General features: G+C 29.1%; 2 pseudogenes; both read right to left on the bottom strand.

The window, feature by feature from the left end:
• Window positions 1–6,728: 6,728 nt before the first annotated feature.
• On the bottom strand, window positions 6,729–9,771 carry LOC120211366 (annotated as a pseudogene).
• A 4,399-nt stretch (window positions 9,772–14,170) lies between these two features.
• LOC120211281 lies at window positions 14,171–15,426 on the bottom strand (annotated as a pseudogene).
• Window positions 15,427–16,357: the final 931 nt, after the last annotated feature.

Genomic DNA, 16,357 nt, shown 5'->3' with positions numbered 1-16,357 from the left:
ATGACTGTATTTTAAGTTTCAAAAGTTGGATGAACAAAATGCAAACGTCTTAAAAGTTTGTGTACTATTTATATACTTTAAAAATAAATATATAAATTATATCTAAAATTAATTTTTAGAGTTTAGAAAACTTTTCGTTAAAAAATAGGTGGTTAATGTTTTCTCTATTATATTTTTAGATGTCTATTGTTAAAAAAGATTGTCAATTGACACATGTTATATTTATATATATATTTTTTAAAATTTTAAAAAAATATTTAAAAAAATATTTTTTTAAATTCTATATTTGATATGTGTCACTCAATGATTTTTTTAACAATATGTACCTAAAAGTTTAACGAAAAAAATATTAGGTACTTATTTTTAACAAAAAAATCTTTAAATATCAAAAATAAATTTTGAATATAGTCTAGGCAATTATTATTTTTATATTAGGCCTTGCATGTATTGAAGTTATGAGATTTAAATTTTAGTTTTTGTATTTTTAAGAATGCAATTATTTTTTAGAATGACATTATTTATGAATTATTTTTAATTTTCATTTTATTTTTTCCCTTAGCAAGGTTTTAAACAATTTATTTAGGGAATATCTCCTAATGAGATACTTGTTTATTCAAACATTTCATAAATTTTATTTGATTTTTTTTATCATGTTTAACCTTTTTAGACATTATGTTTAATCATATGGGATGGAGAGGCATGTATTTGAAGCAGCTGATCGTATATTATGAGATATTATGTGCGATATTGATCTTGATTTTGATCGACAAGTGTTTGGAGGGATAACAATGTTGTCGGGAGATGATTTTAGGTAATTTTTGCTAGTTATTTGTATAGATCTAAAGTTTCGAATCAATGTTCATAAGTTAATTTCACTCATAAACGAATTAATTAATTAAAGAAATTAAATTGGTTGGGTCTGGTTCGAGTTTGATTAGATGAAAATTGATCAAAAAGAGTATAAAAATCGAATTTTTGAATTGAAAATAAAAGATATAATTGGACCAAATATTTTTTAAAAAGTTAATTTTCATTAATCTTGATTTGTGTCTAAGTGAGAAACGCTGGGATAAAAGCTCAGTCATATGAAGCTACAAATATTGTATTCGATTTAATTGCCAATTTTTGTAAATGATTATTGGACTAAGGTGAACTAATTAAATGATCTTAACAGTTAAAAGGAGTGTTGTCCTTTTTAAAGGTCTTGATTTAAAGCACACGTGTCTATGAGTATGCGCGTTGTCAATGATTAAGAAATATTCTAAACATATATTATTTTATAATCACCTTAGGCTATTAAAAAAGGGTAAAGTATATGTTTACTACCTAAACTATCGGTTTTGATTCGTTTTAATACCTAAACTTTCAATTTGGTTCATATCCATACCAAAAGTTTGATTTTTTGTTTGATTTTAATACCCATGTTCAAAATTTAACGTTAAATCTTGAAAAGAATTGAAAATTTAGGTACTAAAATGGACAAAAACTGATATTTTAATTATTAAAAGCGTTAAGTTTTTAACAGTGTGATACTAAATGAAACAAAAACTAAATGTTAAGTATGATTTTAAAAAAATTAAAAATTTAGGTACTAAAACGGATCAAATTGATACTTATTATACTTGCATCTTCAACGGGCGAACAGTGATAGTTTAGAGGAAAAAGGTCACCAACTGTGAATTTAAAAGTTTAAACTTTTCAAGAGAATAATATTAGAAAAATTGATTTTTACGTATCATGTTAGTATTCTAACGACAAAACCGATGACAGTAACCATGATAATATCGAATAAAGAATTTAATGATTGTATTATAAATTTTAAAAGTTTGATGATAAAAATATAAATATACTAAAAGTTCATGTACCATTTAACAGCTTACCTTAAAAAATGAAAACGTGTTCAAATATTAATTTAAAAGAATCCAGTGTGTACAACTACCTTGATTTCAAAGTTTTCAAAGAATTATAATTAATTTCGTATTATTCAAAAAATTAATTAAAATTATAATATGAAGTTTGATATATAAATATATTTTTTAATAATTTCGGACGATTACAAAATAATATCTATTCATAATTTTTTTTTAATTATTGCATCACGTATATCTTATAAATGTAAGTATTTGAACATATGACTTTAAGGAAGAAGAATATTTTGTTTTTAATGTGCCTATTATTTTACTAAAGGTTAAACTACACATTTAGCATATAAATTATTAGTTTTGATTTGTTTTAGTATTTAAATTTTCAATTTTTTTAAAACCATGCCTTACGTTTAGTTTTTGTTTCATTTTAGTATCTGGTCGTTAAAAACCTAATGCGTCTAGTATCTAAACTATCAGTTTTGGTTCATTTTAGTACCTAAACTTTCAATTTATTCAAAATTTGAAGTTAAGTTTTTAACGAGTTATTAAAATGAAACAAAAACTAAATTTTAAGTATAATTTTGAAAAAATTAAAAGTTTAAGTACTAAAACAAATCAAAATTAATAGTTTAGATACTAAATACATAATTTTCCCTTGACTAAACTTAGAAACAAATGGGAAAAACTGGATGCATCAAAAGATAGCGATTGCCTGTAGAGCACGTTGGCCTATCCAAGTGTATCATTTTGTTATCATCAATGTGGTCCACTAAAATGGTGTTCATTGCAAACAGATGGTTCTTCTTATAATATTTTAAAATTAAGAAAAAAATAAAATATGTTTTAAAATAAAAATAAAAATAATAATAAAGATAAATTATATTTAACAATTTAAGATAAGACTAGAAGATATTTAATAATTTAAGTTAAGAATATAATATATGTAATAAGTTAACATAAAATATTTTTAAAAGTTAAAATAAAAATAAAATATATTTTAAGGTTAAGATAAAAATAAAATATATATAATAATTTAAAATAAAAATAAATTTTTAATATTAATAATATATGAATTTAAGTTAAAATATATAGTACTATATAAAATATTAAGAATTTAAGTTTAGATTAATATAAAAAAATAAGTTATATGTAGTCTATCCCAAAACCAAATATTCTGTTGGTTCAGTGGTTGAAAGGTTACTTTATCAACCCTAAGACCCAAGTTTGGTCCCACTCTCCCCCTCTTAACAACTTTAATTTTCTTTCTACGGTAGTACGTGTGATTTTTTGATTGGTAGAAAAAAATCTATTTAATTAAAATAAATTAAATCATCCATTAAAATAAATTAAATCCTCCAATCGAGTTGTGACATGTGTCATTATCTCTCTCTCTCTAAGCAACTTTAATTTTCTTTCATCTAGAGGATGTCATGCGTCATCTTTTGATCGGTGAAAAATAAATATATCAAATTAAAATAAATTAAATCCTCTAATCGAGTGTCGACATGTTTCATGATATTTGACACTAGTGACACATAACACAATATGATTCAAAGATTAAAATTATTTTAATTTATTAAATTTATTAAAATTAGGACCAAATTGATAGAATATATAAGTAATAATGACCAAATGTATAATTATACCAATTTTATTAATTGACACATCAACACTTTCATTAAATGTTAACGACAAATGATTTGATTAAATGTATTTAAATAGTTGGGTTTGATTGATAAAAATTCAAAAATAGTGGTCAAAATGAAAAGGGACTATGGTTAAATGGTCACTAGTATAATTTATCATTTATTTTAATTATTAAAAAATAAATAAAATTCATGATTTATATATTAAATATTAAGAGTGAGTTATATAAAATATATTTTTATCATATTTATATTTGTATTTTTATTATAATTTAAATTGATATAATTCATATATATAATAATAATTTTTTGAATTTATTATAGTTCAAATTGATAGGATTCATGTATAAGTGTAAATATAATTTAAATGTTATATTTTTAATTTATAACATAATGTCTATATAGACATTTTATCTTTTCAAACTTACATTTTAACATTAATCCTAAATAGTTAAAATTTAAACTGCATTTTTATACAACACTTTTAAAAATTCGTTTCTACAACACTTTTAAAACCCACTTCTCGAAAGTTATACCAAATTGGCTTTAAGGTAAATTATACTGATGTGTTTTTATTTAATGTTTTTGAAAGATTAGTTTTGGAATTAAAAAGGTAAATTATGTTGATGGTTTTTTATGGATAAACTACATTAGATACTACCGAACTTTAATTATTGTATTGTTTATATCATTGAATTTTTAATTTTGTTAACTATAGCATTGAACTTATACCTTCATTTCAATTAATCACTGAACGGTTAAATCATTAACAACCAGATCGAAACTACGTCATATTGGTGAGGTATCTACGTCGACATTCATCAATTACATCGACAGTCATCAGTCACGTTTTTGTATCGTTAATGATTTAACAGTTTAACAGTATAATTGAAATGAAAATCAAAATCCAATGCTATAATTGACAAAATTAAAAGGTTAATAATATAAACGATACAACGTTTAAAGTTTGATAGATTCTAATGTAGTTTAACTTTTTTTTTTAATTTAATGTTTTTGAAATATTAATTTTTGGAATTAAAAAGGTAAATTATACTGATGGATTTTTTTATTTAATATTTTTGAAAGATTATTTTTGGAATTAAAAAGGTAAATTTTACTGATGGTTAGATTAACCGAACCACAGAGACTGTTAGCATAAATTAACCGAATCCCAGAGTGTGTTAGCATGGGACAAAGAAAACCACATAGAGAAGAAAGCCAATAGAAATAGAGGAAATGTGCGGTAGATTTTTTTTTTTAGATTAATCTGCTATTCCTAGTCATAATGGAAGCAAGATCTAAGTGACAGTCATGGATGGATCGAGGGTGCTGAGAAATGCAATCGTATTCTTTAGAAATTTTAATTTTTTACTTTTTAATTTTTTTCTTTATATTTTATATTGATTATCTAATTTCGCACTTCCTAAAATTTTATAATTTTAAAAAAGAAGAAATGTGAATTATTTTTTAATTGTCAATTCAAACTTTTGTTAATGTGTTAATTAGAGTAAATGATTAAGAGACAAAAATCGAACGGATCAATGAAGAAGAAGAAATGCGGATTATTATTGTTTTTTTAATTGTCAATTTAGACTTTTGTTAATTGGTTAATGAGAGTTAACGTTTGAGAGATTAAAATCGGACGAAATGATAATATATGGGACCACTTCAAACCTGCTTAGATTATATATGACTATCTTTTTTTTCTAGATCATTGTCCCATTAAAATTGCACCAAAAGGCTAAAACTATAATAAGACCTATTTATACATAAAATGTTATTTAATTTATTAGTTAAAGTAAAAAATAAAGCAAATAGTTGCTTAATTCGAATATCTTGAATTAAATAAAATATGTGATTATTTATTGGTACAAATACAAACAAAAAAGTTTTTTACACATGTTATATATTAGATACAAACATTCAGTATATTTGGTTGAGTGATTAAATTATTCGTCTTTATTCTTTTATATATTCGATATAATTTTGGTTTAATAGTGTTTTGATTCATGTAAAAATAAATATTTAAATTTAAAAAATATAAAAATTTATTAAATATTTAATCAAGTAGGGGTCGAACTAAAGAATGATAAGTTTGTGTTCTCAAATTTTTGGTCTAACTATAATTTAAGTCATTGTAAGTTTAAATATTAGACAAATTAGAAGTTATCTTTTGAGTTTTGAGTTTTTTTTTTAATTTAGGGTGAATACAAGGTAATATATGTACAAAGACTTTCAACTATTTGACAATGAACGCTCATACCCCCCACATACGTGCTTGAACTCAGGACCTCAAGGATAACAACAATCCCTTAATCACTAAGGTCGCCTGATTCATGCTGAATTTCGAGTTTAAATACCTAATAAGTCTTTATATTTTTCTTAAATAGTCTAATATTTCGACCATGTATGTCAATATTTAATTCTGGCTCTGTCCCTATATGACACTAATACTAAAAGTAATTGTTACATATTTTTATTTCGCCATTGTTATAGAAGAAATTGTGACAATTAAATTTTCTCACAACTAAATTATCACTAAAAATATATATATTTGTTATATAAATTTCACCGTCACTAAAACTTTGACACTATTGAAATATGCGAATTAGCATCAATTATTTTCTTGGTGGGAAATGATATAACTTTTTAGCTTGGCATGCAATATTTATATTAAAATCTATCGCAATATAACGTTTTTGATTGTAACATAAATTATTATAATTTATATAATTTTTTTAAGTTAAACTAAATAATATTTTAAATAAAATCTATTATAAATTAATCTTAGATTAGTTTGCCGCACAGCAAGAATACCCAAATCTTTTCGTAAACGGGAGGAGGCATGATTTTATAGTTACTTTGACAAATAGTTTTGATAATTAAAATAAAAATTTCACAGAAAATTTAAATATAATATCATGTAATATATTAATATTTTAAAATGTATGTAACAATTTGTTCTAACATATGAAATTTTGTAAAATTACATCAATTTTAGATAAAAATATATAGAGGAAATCGAAAATTAATTTAAACTGTACTGTTTAATTTTAGTTCAATTTATATTTTTAGATATCTATCACGAGCAGAAATTTAAATAGCGATATAATATTAAAATAACGATCGTTATACTACGTTTACATTGTTGTCCAAAATCGTTATTGCACAACTACAATACCTGCAATACAATAATCATGGACTTCACCAAAAACAACGGCTCCATACACATGCTGTCACTAGCCATATTGTATCTATTGGCCACCCTTCAAAGCCAACAACGCAGCTCCATAGGCAGCCTCGGTTTGAGTTGCTCGGCTCACCGGTAAACTGAGTACCCTCTCTCGAATCTTTGTCCATTTTTCGTTTTTCGAACCGCCTCCGGCAGTGAACACTTCATCGACTTGGGTCGCGCCTAGATCCTTCAACAAGATGTACGCCTTTGCCTAAATAACAACCACCAAATGAAGGTGCATTTTAGAGTTAAAGGTCTACCATTACCAGCAACGCATGCTTCATTTCAACAAGCAAATAGAATCTTAAACAAGGAGCTATCCCTTTGTACCTCTATGCGGGCAATTGATTCCAAAATACCATGCAAGTACTCCACATCACTTTCGGGGCGTGGATGTAACCTGAACAAAATCGAAAACTCGATAGCATTTTGGTCTGCCGTAATGTTTGTGTAAATCTATGTTTCAAACAAGCATTTTCAGGTCTAATCATATAAAACAGCCTTTTGAGCAAATTAGCAAGCATCGGAATCGAGAACTGCAGAGGATATATCGATGTTCTAATGCGGAGAAAGAGAGATCAAATACCTAGGCTCCATATTTGGATCTGCCACTGGAAATCTCTCTCCAACTGATCTTAGGGGATAGTAGTCTAAGGGAGAGGCCTTCAAGGGATTAATATGTTCACTCAGTTTTTCCAACTGCTCATCGGTGAAAATTTCCTTGAGAACTGCTCCACCAGTATTCGAAGCTCCTCCGACAAGCCACTTATCGTCGAGGCGATGACTGTACACTCCGTATCTCGCGTCCTCTATCCTAGTTGTACTTAGTAGTTTAATTGCAAGGGTCGAACCCAAAGAGGTAGCCTACATAAAAATATTAAGTACAAATTCGTGAAACTGGTAGATAAGATGACATGCTAAATGCTATCGAGTTCTCCAAAAAAACAACTGTAAAATGCACCATAGTAGGTCAGATTAAACAAGACCATTATGCTTTATAAACAGAATTACAGCAAAAAGATGTCAGAGTATGTTTACTTCGGGAATAATGAAACCCATATATGACACATATTGAAGAAGATTATCAATGTCATAAAGGGACAGCTCGATGAATATCTGTATGACAACCAAAAAAGAAGATACTTCCAATTTCCTGATGAAGCACAAACTAAAGCCAGAATCTAAAAAAATACGAACCGCTTTCCCAGGTTCTGTTGCTCGTGCTGCAAGAAAGGCCGCTATGCTATCGGTGGTCCCGGTACATACAACACAATCTTCTGAAAAACCTGATACGAATGTATATTTGTAAAATATTAACTGCAGTTTCAGAAGCCTAGGGCAGGTTTAACTGGCAATAGAAGATCAAAAACATTCATAAGAAATAAATATAAAACTCAAAGCTGTTATCAATTCATAATGCTTAACTCTTTAAGAGGTGCTAAATCTGAAATTGAACTTTTATCCAAATACAAATGCAAAATCTCACATTCTGACTAAGGATAAATATCATGCTTCAACTCTTCCTCTTTTTTTTTTTTTTTGCTCTTTGAACCATCTAGGGAGGCATAGAAATCTATGAAATGGGAAAAAATTCATACCAAATTGTGTTCTAATATTGCCTTTCAAATGGCCGATTGCAGTTCCAGGCGCCTTGACCGTAGGTAATAGTCGTGCATAAGGCTGAGATTACAGCCAATCTGGATACAAGTCGACTTCAGGATCATAACCAACCTAGACAGATATGAAGCAATTTCTTAGTCATTTCTTAAATTAGAAGAAACCCTAAACTGTAACTAATGAGTTATTGTATATTATACCTTCAAAGCATTATTGTAATCAGATATTCCGAGCTGCCCGTGAAGAAGCCACAACAACCAATCAGCTTGGTGCAATAACATTGTGGATCTCTTGTCTGAATCGTCATTGTTCCACCATGAAACAAGCTTGCAAAGAGTAGAGGAACCAGAGCACACTGTATGGTTTATAGGAGCAATGGACTTAACTAATGGTAAAGCATCGGGACAACTCTCGTTGTAGAGGTAGGGTCTGGCTAACAGTTCTCCTGTATTACTGCAGGTGACTAAATGCAGGCACCATATTGAAATTAAACCCAGCAATTGAGGAGGAGAACGCCACATGGATCAGCAAATAATATATTGCGTGTTTAGGTAATAACCTGTCGATAATAAGCGTAGTTGCAGAAGTCCCATCGAGCGAAATGGAAGCAACGAGAGGACAGAGATGAACGGGAACATCTCCAAGCAGCGAGAAAAGGGTTGTTTTCCATGACCGTCCCCAATCCCTTGAATCTTCCTTCTTTCTAGACAAAGAGAAATAACTTCATCAAATATGGCAAAGCAAACAAACTATCACAATTAGGAAATTTCGAACTCCAACACGTGCAATTCTAAGGAAATTTTAAATCACTTGAACATTCAAGCAAGTCAATGCTGGTTCTTAATTCTTACCAAGTATTGAGGGTACTCTCTCTTTCCTTCGGCATGAATTGTCCCTCGCTTATCAATCAAAGCATACCTAGCACCCGATGTACCAAAATCCATCCCAAGATAAAGCCGTTCACTAGATTGGAAACCCGTTTCTTGATTCTTAATCTTACACCCAACAACCACAGTTCTCAGCTTTACTGATTTCCCAGCACTGTTTTTCCATGCCCGAGTTCTCACATTCAACTTCCTTGAACTATAACATCCTGCAGAATGGAGATACACATCATGTTATAGTATACTCTGGTTAAGTCCCTGAATGAACACAGGGCTTGAGTTTCATGGGAGCCGAAGAGCTACTTATAAAATAAATAATGTACAAATCTGCACAGAAACATTTTATCAAGCAGAATGTGTACAAAACTACAAACTAAGATATGTATTTAAATTTATCGAAGGAAGAAATGGTACCTGGTTTGATGGACGACGGATAAAGCAGGATGGAGATGGAGGAATGGTGAACTGAGCCAAGCATGTTTTGGCAATTGGCACCTTCGTTGTTCTGTTTTCGCTCTTTTGAGTTTGTAATGGATAAAGGGAAAATGATTGATTACCGTTGGTGGAACTTGATTGATCGTGGTTTAAGTTGGACCCTTTAATTGAAAAAGGTTTGTGCTAACTGGGCTTGGCCTATGATCGTATCGTAGAATTTAAAAGGAAAAAAAGTAAGGAAATTATTCTAGGATCTTTAATATATATGTATACACGTGTGTGGGACTGTATGCTATTATAAATAATAATATAGTGTAAAATTAAAAAGTTTTAGATTTTTTTTAGAATCATTGGATAAGGAAAAATAAAAATTTGAGATTAACGGTAGGAAATAATAATATATTTACTAAAAAAAATTAATGAGTTAATCTTAGTATTTGATTTCCTTTCATCAAACGATCATAAAATGATGTAAAACTAAAAGTTTATAATAAGAGTACGTTTGGTTCGTGGAATGTAAGATTATATTTGGTATACCTTGTTTGATTTATTTAGCTGGAATATAAGATTACAATGTTTTGTATATATTTTTTAGCGATGTTTTATCAAATTATCATTGTGATATATATACTTTTACCTTTGGGATATATTTTTTTAACTGTACTTGGATGCATGTTTTACCAAATTATCCTTGTAATATATATTTTTAGAGAGTTAAACTTTAATATTAAATTATAAATATTTAAATAAAAATTTATAAAAATATTTTAACTGCTACACTATCAAAGTCTAAAGAAAAAAGGTAAACTACGCCAATGATCACTAATATTTGGGTTAGTGTTCATTTTCATTATTGATGTTTCAAAAGTTACCAATCGATCACTAACGTTATCGTTTGTTACAAAATGATCACTCGACGGCTGTTACAAAATGATCACTCGATGTTAACAGACGTAAACAGTCGTTACTGCAATAACATAATGCTGACGTGGCACATTAAACCAGCTAACTCAGCATGTTTGACCAACCATTTGACTCTTCTTCTTCTTCTTTTTAAACCGGTGTACCTAGAATGTTATACACATGTGCAGACATTTGACATACAAATATATATACATATACAAACAAAGTTGCTTGATGCTATGAACTTTAAGTGGCTTCTGCAGGTTGAGAGCAAACCTATAACACTGTGAGCATGTTGTGAACCGTAAAGAATGGTGGCCAATCCGAGATCACTGATCTTAACTTGTCCAAGGTGACCATCGACAAGGATGTTATCTTCAAACATCCTCAAAAGTTGTCGGGCTTTGTGTAATAACTATATCTTCAAAACAACAGATATATGAATCTATCTAGGTCTAGTATAATATAAAATTTAAGAACAACGCAGAACAACGCAGAACGAGGGTGTTATATGATGTCAGGCTTCCATTCATGGTTTTCATATGAGAAAACACCAAACAACAACAAAAGAAAAGTCTGGAATAATCGACGCTAAGCATAATCCAAGCCATCTCCTATGCTCTTCAGATTCTGCAGCAATGTAGGAACCTAACTGCTCTTTAGTTGCTATGCTTAGTAGCAAATCACTAACAATTTAGAAGAAGAAGAAGAAGAGTCAAACGGTCGGTCAAACATACTAAGTCAACTGGTTTAACGTGCCACATCAACATTCCGTCACTACAATAACGATTATTAATGAATATTAATGTCGAGTGACCATTTTGTAACAAACGACAATGTTAGTGACCGATTTGTGACTTTTAAAACATTGGTGATGAAAATAATCATAACTCAAACATTAGTGAGCACTGGCGTAGTTTACCTAAAGAAAAAAAATACATTTAACATATAACAAGATAATACAAAGTATCTTACTGAATTGTAAACCTAGTCGCTTTCTCCCTCTCTTTCTTTCTCTCCCTTTTTTTCTCCTTACAATTTGTACCAATTTCTATATATCGCATCAATTTTTCTTCTTTTATTTTGTTTAGCCAGTGGCAACACCGATACTAGTTGTCGACTTTCGGTTGTTTTTTCTTTTTTAGTTTTTAATAAGAATGATTATGACTTTGTGACATGTTTATCTATGCCTTTATGTCATGTTTATCACTGTCTTTGTGGCACATTTTCTATATCTTTTGGTAATTTTCGATCGTTTGGTTGTTGTTTTCATTTATCTTTTTTCTCAGAGTTGGATTTGACATCATCGCAATTGATCAAGATGGCGCACTTGTTATCATGTTGATCTTCTTTGGTTTGGATCATCGAATTGATTCGGATACGCGTTTTGCGTTCGTGGATAGTTTTCTCACATCGCTTGACTCTGATTTGCAATTTGTCGGTGTGGTCTTTCAATAGTTTCATCATCTTTTATGGTTCGTTGTCAATGCAGTCAGATTTTTTCGTATCTTTATTTTGTTTGAGCGTAATCTTTTCATTTTTTGGTCATTGTGTGATCTAGGTGGCTAATTTTTGTGTCAATAGTTATAAGAAAATTTCCTAATTATAATGTAGTTTACGTTTATGGCTATGTTTGTAAATCTTTATTGTAATTTTGGATATTTTATATTTTTAATAAAACTAGTGACTTTCTATAAAAAAATATATCAAACTTATATTTTTAAATAATTTTCACAAGTATTATATTTATTTATATAAAATATAATATAATATAAAAAAATATTATGGTCTATGTGGACAAATATATTATTTTTCATTGTATAAGATATACTTTTCAATAACTCAAAATTATATACTCATTTTGTCCCATTAAATTTGTCTATTGTTAATTTTTTTGGTCAATTTTTTTTAACTTTGACTCATTATTATTTAAAATTTATTATTTATAAAAATATAAAAATATATACTTTAATAACCTTAAATCAAGTAGTTTTAAAATATATATTTTATAAAGTTTAATTTTCTTAAAATAATTAAAATAATCATGGTCCAAGTTTAAAATTTTTTAATTCTAAAAAAATTAATAATGGACATTTTTAATGGAACATGGAGTATTATTTTAAATAATTATATATTTTTACAATAATAACATGTTCACCTCATTAAATTATAAAATGATTTATATATAAATATTAAAAATATGAAATAATTGTAACTATTTAAATTTATTAATATTTTATTAAATTAAACTTTTTATATATTATTACCAAGTTTATAATTTTGAGCAAAGCACGAAGAATAAGAATCGAGAACGATACATATGAAAAAAATTCATTATTTTAGAGGTATTTGTGTCAAAAGTGGTGTAAATTATTCATTACCTAAGAATTTGTAGGTAATGACATTCTCACCATTTTAACAAAAAATGCTACCATTAGTAATATGTTATTACATTTTAATAATCTTTTTCACGAACCAAACATGAGAATACAACTTCAAAAAAGATTATTCCCCTTGATAATATTTTTTTTCGTGAAACAAACATCCTATGGATAAGTGGATCCTATTATATGCAGTGTAGGAGCTAATTACATGGGATGGAGAAAGAGCTCAAATCCCTGGGAAATGGAGATGCCAATTTCCATACGAGTAAAGTATGTTTTGAATCACCAACTGCAGCAATTCTTCTCCCTTGTCGGCATTTTTTGTTGTCACTTTCTAAGTCATAAATGAATTCTCTCACCTAAATCAACATCTTCTTCTTTTGAAAATGCATATGTTTTGATTATTACAGTATGTAAATCTTGCTCACTCGCTAGTTCCGAGTGCCTAATATGTCGAAGCTTTCCCTTCTTGATACAACTATTTCTACCTCCTAATGAAGGCCACGTAAATCACTATTCATTTTTTTTTTCTATTTTCAGTATCCCACACTGGATCTTCTGTTCCGAAATAAGTCAGATAGATCGAGCCAAGATAATTCCGATTAATCCCAACGTCGGGAAAAGCTGTTCAAATCATGAAATGTTGACACTGTTTTTGAACCATTTGCAGGGGTTCGTGATCACCTGTTTGATATTTTCAGTGTGAGAAGCAGAATGATTCTCACAAAGTTTGTTCTCTACTCAATGGCTGTAAAATTAGGAAAGGTTAAAGGTTATAACATAGAGAGCAGAATGATTCTCGCATAGTTATAATGTTTAGGAACTTCTGTACTGCTATAGAAATAATTATAAGTAAAGGTCGATGAAATAAAATGAAATCCACAGCTGCTGGAATATAAAGCAAAACGAACATTACACTGATTTTAGAGACAAATGGATTGAACAAACATTTCCATGTGGACGTTCTCCCTCCAGCTATGAACACAGATTTGTACCCAAGTTTGCTGGAGTTATTGGAAGAGGAAGAGCTGATTTGAGGAACAAAAAAGAAAACGTCACCGTTCTAATTCCACAGTCGAAACGTGTGCCATTTTGGAAGTGTTGAATCCATCAACCGAATAAAAAGAGAATGCTGAGGAGATTGAGGATGAGAAGCTTGAGGTGCCAGAGTTTCTCCAGGTGATTGAAAAATGGAACCTTGTTATTCTCCTCCCTTTACTGGCAATAATTGTTTAAACGTCTGCATGAATCACATAAGCAAACATTATTAGGAAAAAGAAAGTCCATGAATTTGGACCCATAATTTTATATTAAGGGATGAGGGATGAATTTATAGAGATAAAATTAAATTAATAACAGAAAATTTATAGAAAAACTTAAAATATATAATAATTTAAAATTTTTAAACGAAAATTGGGTCACCGATCCGTCCATGATTATATTAATTTTTAAAATATTAAAAAATGCATGTTCTAAAATCTTATACAAATAAAAGTATCTAATTAAAAAGATAGAAATAGATAAAGTATTATAACAAGTTATAGTAACTTAAAAGAATCTAATTAAAATATTTTATAATTAAAGGTGGGATATTTTTGAGATATTTCTTGAAGCCTTCGGTGTGCGTCTGATATAAACTTGAAAATTTTTAATATTAAATCCGACTGGTTTAATTCAAACTTACAAGTTTGTTTTCCGTTGTCGTCGATGATTAAAACCAACCAAAAAGAAAAGCAGTGTTCTTGAAATTACTTAATTCAATCAGTGAGTAAACCTTACAGAAACCATTGGCACCACCAGATGGAGGCTCTGGAAAATCATCCACATGCCAACCTGGTATCAAGTACTCATTGTTCGTTGAAACCGAAGCATTATCTTCAACCCTGTAAGTCGTTGAACTTGAAGCCGATGGTTTATCAGTGGAAGGAGAGCCTAAGTTTTCATTGTTAGAAACCGAAAAACGGAATCTCTTTGAAGACTGGGACGAAGAGCTTTTCGTCTCAGAATCAATGGTTTCAGCATTATTATTAGCATTAGAAGACGATGAAGTTGGAAGAGAAGAAGAGAGCTTAACACCCGTGAGAAGGAACCTGTTATGTTTCTGGGTATTTTCATTGGCTCCGTGAATTGAAAGGTCACATTCTCTACAAAAGATTGCTCTATCTTCTTGACAAAAAAGAAACGCTCGTCTCTCCTGCAAGTTTTAATATACAATTTTTTTTTATTAATTGAACCAGACATCTTCCAATGAAGGAAGAAAAGGTTAGTTTACCTGACAGATATCACAAAGCGGGGAGTCATTGCAAGAAGGGCGAAGAAGAGAGAAACGAGAGTGCTTGGTAGCAAGCTTGTTTGCATGTGGACTCGACGATCACACTCTCCACAAAGAGCAGCTTCATCGGCACAGCAAAACACAATGCCTTCCTCTTTGTCGCACACATCGCACCAAATCTTCATCCCTAATCTCCTTTCCTCCTTTTCTTCTTTTTTCTCTCTCTCTGCAGTCTGCACCAATCCACTGTTAGTTTTTTTCTTCTTTTTTCTGGATTTTGCTGCTGATATGGTCGTAGGGTTCGGTATAGAAATGGCTCTACTGAGTTGAAGTAGGAAACAGACAAAAGTATTATGGGTATAAGGGGGTGGGCAATGATTTAAACAGCCAAGTTCAAGGATCTTAAACCACCCCCTTCTCTATAAAATATCAATATATAAATAATGGAATTAGATATGCATCCGTATTTTCATTTTATTTATTTATTTATTTTATTAGTATGAGATAATTATAAAATAATATATATTCGATTTTTTTAATTATTTGATAATAAGCGTTCAAACACTACTGTAGATAATACGTTCAAACCAAAATCTTCAAAAAAATAACAACTATCATTTTAACTACCGAAATCATTCGATTTATACATGTGATTTACTTATTATACATTGCCTTATTTTATTTCTATATCAGTTTATTATAAAAAAATATTTACTAAATTGGGATTGGAGGTTGTATAAAAGTATTTACGGATGATTATTTTGGTTAGTGGTGCAAGTTAATGGAAGGTAAACTTTGATATTATAACTGAATGATTTTTATAATTAAGAGATTATTATTATTTTTTAATGATTTTGAATCCGAATATCGTATATATAAGATTTGAATGATCATTTTCAAATGATTAAGAGTTTTTAAATAAATATTATTTTATATTCGTCCTATATTTATCATATATATTGTACAAAGAGCAAGATGGGTTCCTAGAGCTTTTATTAGAGAAATTATTGGATAAAGAGCAAGTTGGGGTTTCTAGAGTTTTTATTACGTTGTTCTTTTTTGCTTAAGCTTTCGCTCTCAGTCTGATAAATGATAAATGCTGAGAAAGTCTAGGGC

Source organism: Hibiscus syriacus, unplaced genomic scaffold, assembly GCF_006381635.1.
Source record: "Hibiscus syriacus cultivar Baekdansim isolate YM2019G1 unplaced genomic scaffold, ASM638163v2 tig00109972_pilon, whole genome shotgun sequence".
Lineage (NCBI taxonomy): Eukaryota > Viridiplantae > Streptophyta > Magnoliopsida > Malvales > Malvaceae > Hibiscus > Hibiscus syriacus.
The sequence above is the reverse complement of the archived record's forward strand: the minus strand, read 5'-3'. Positions and strand labels throughout refer to the sequence as shown.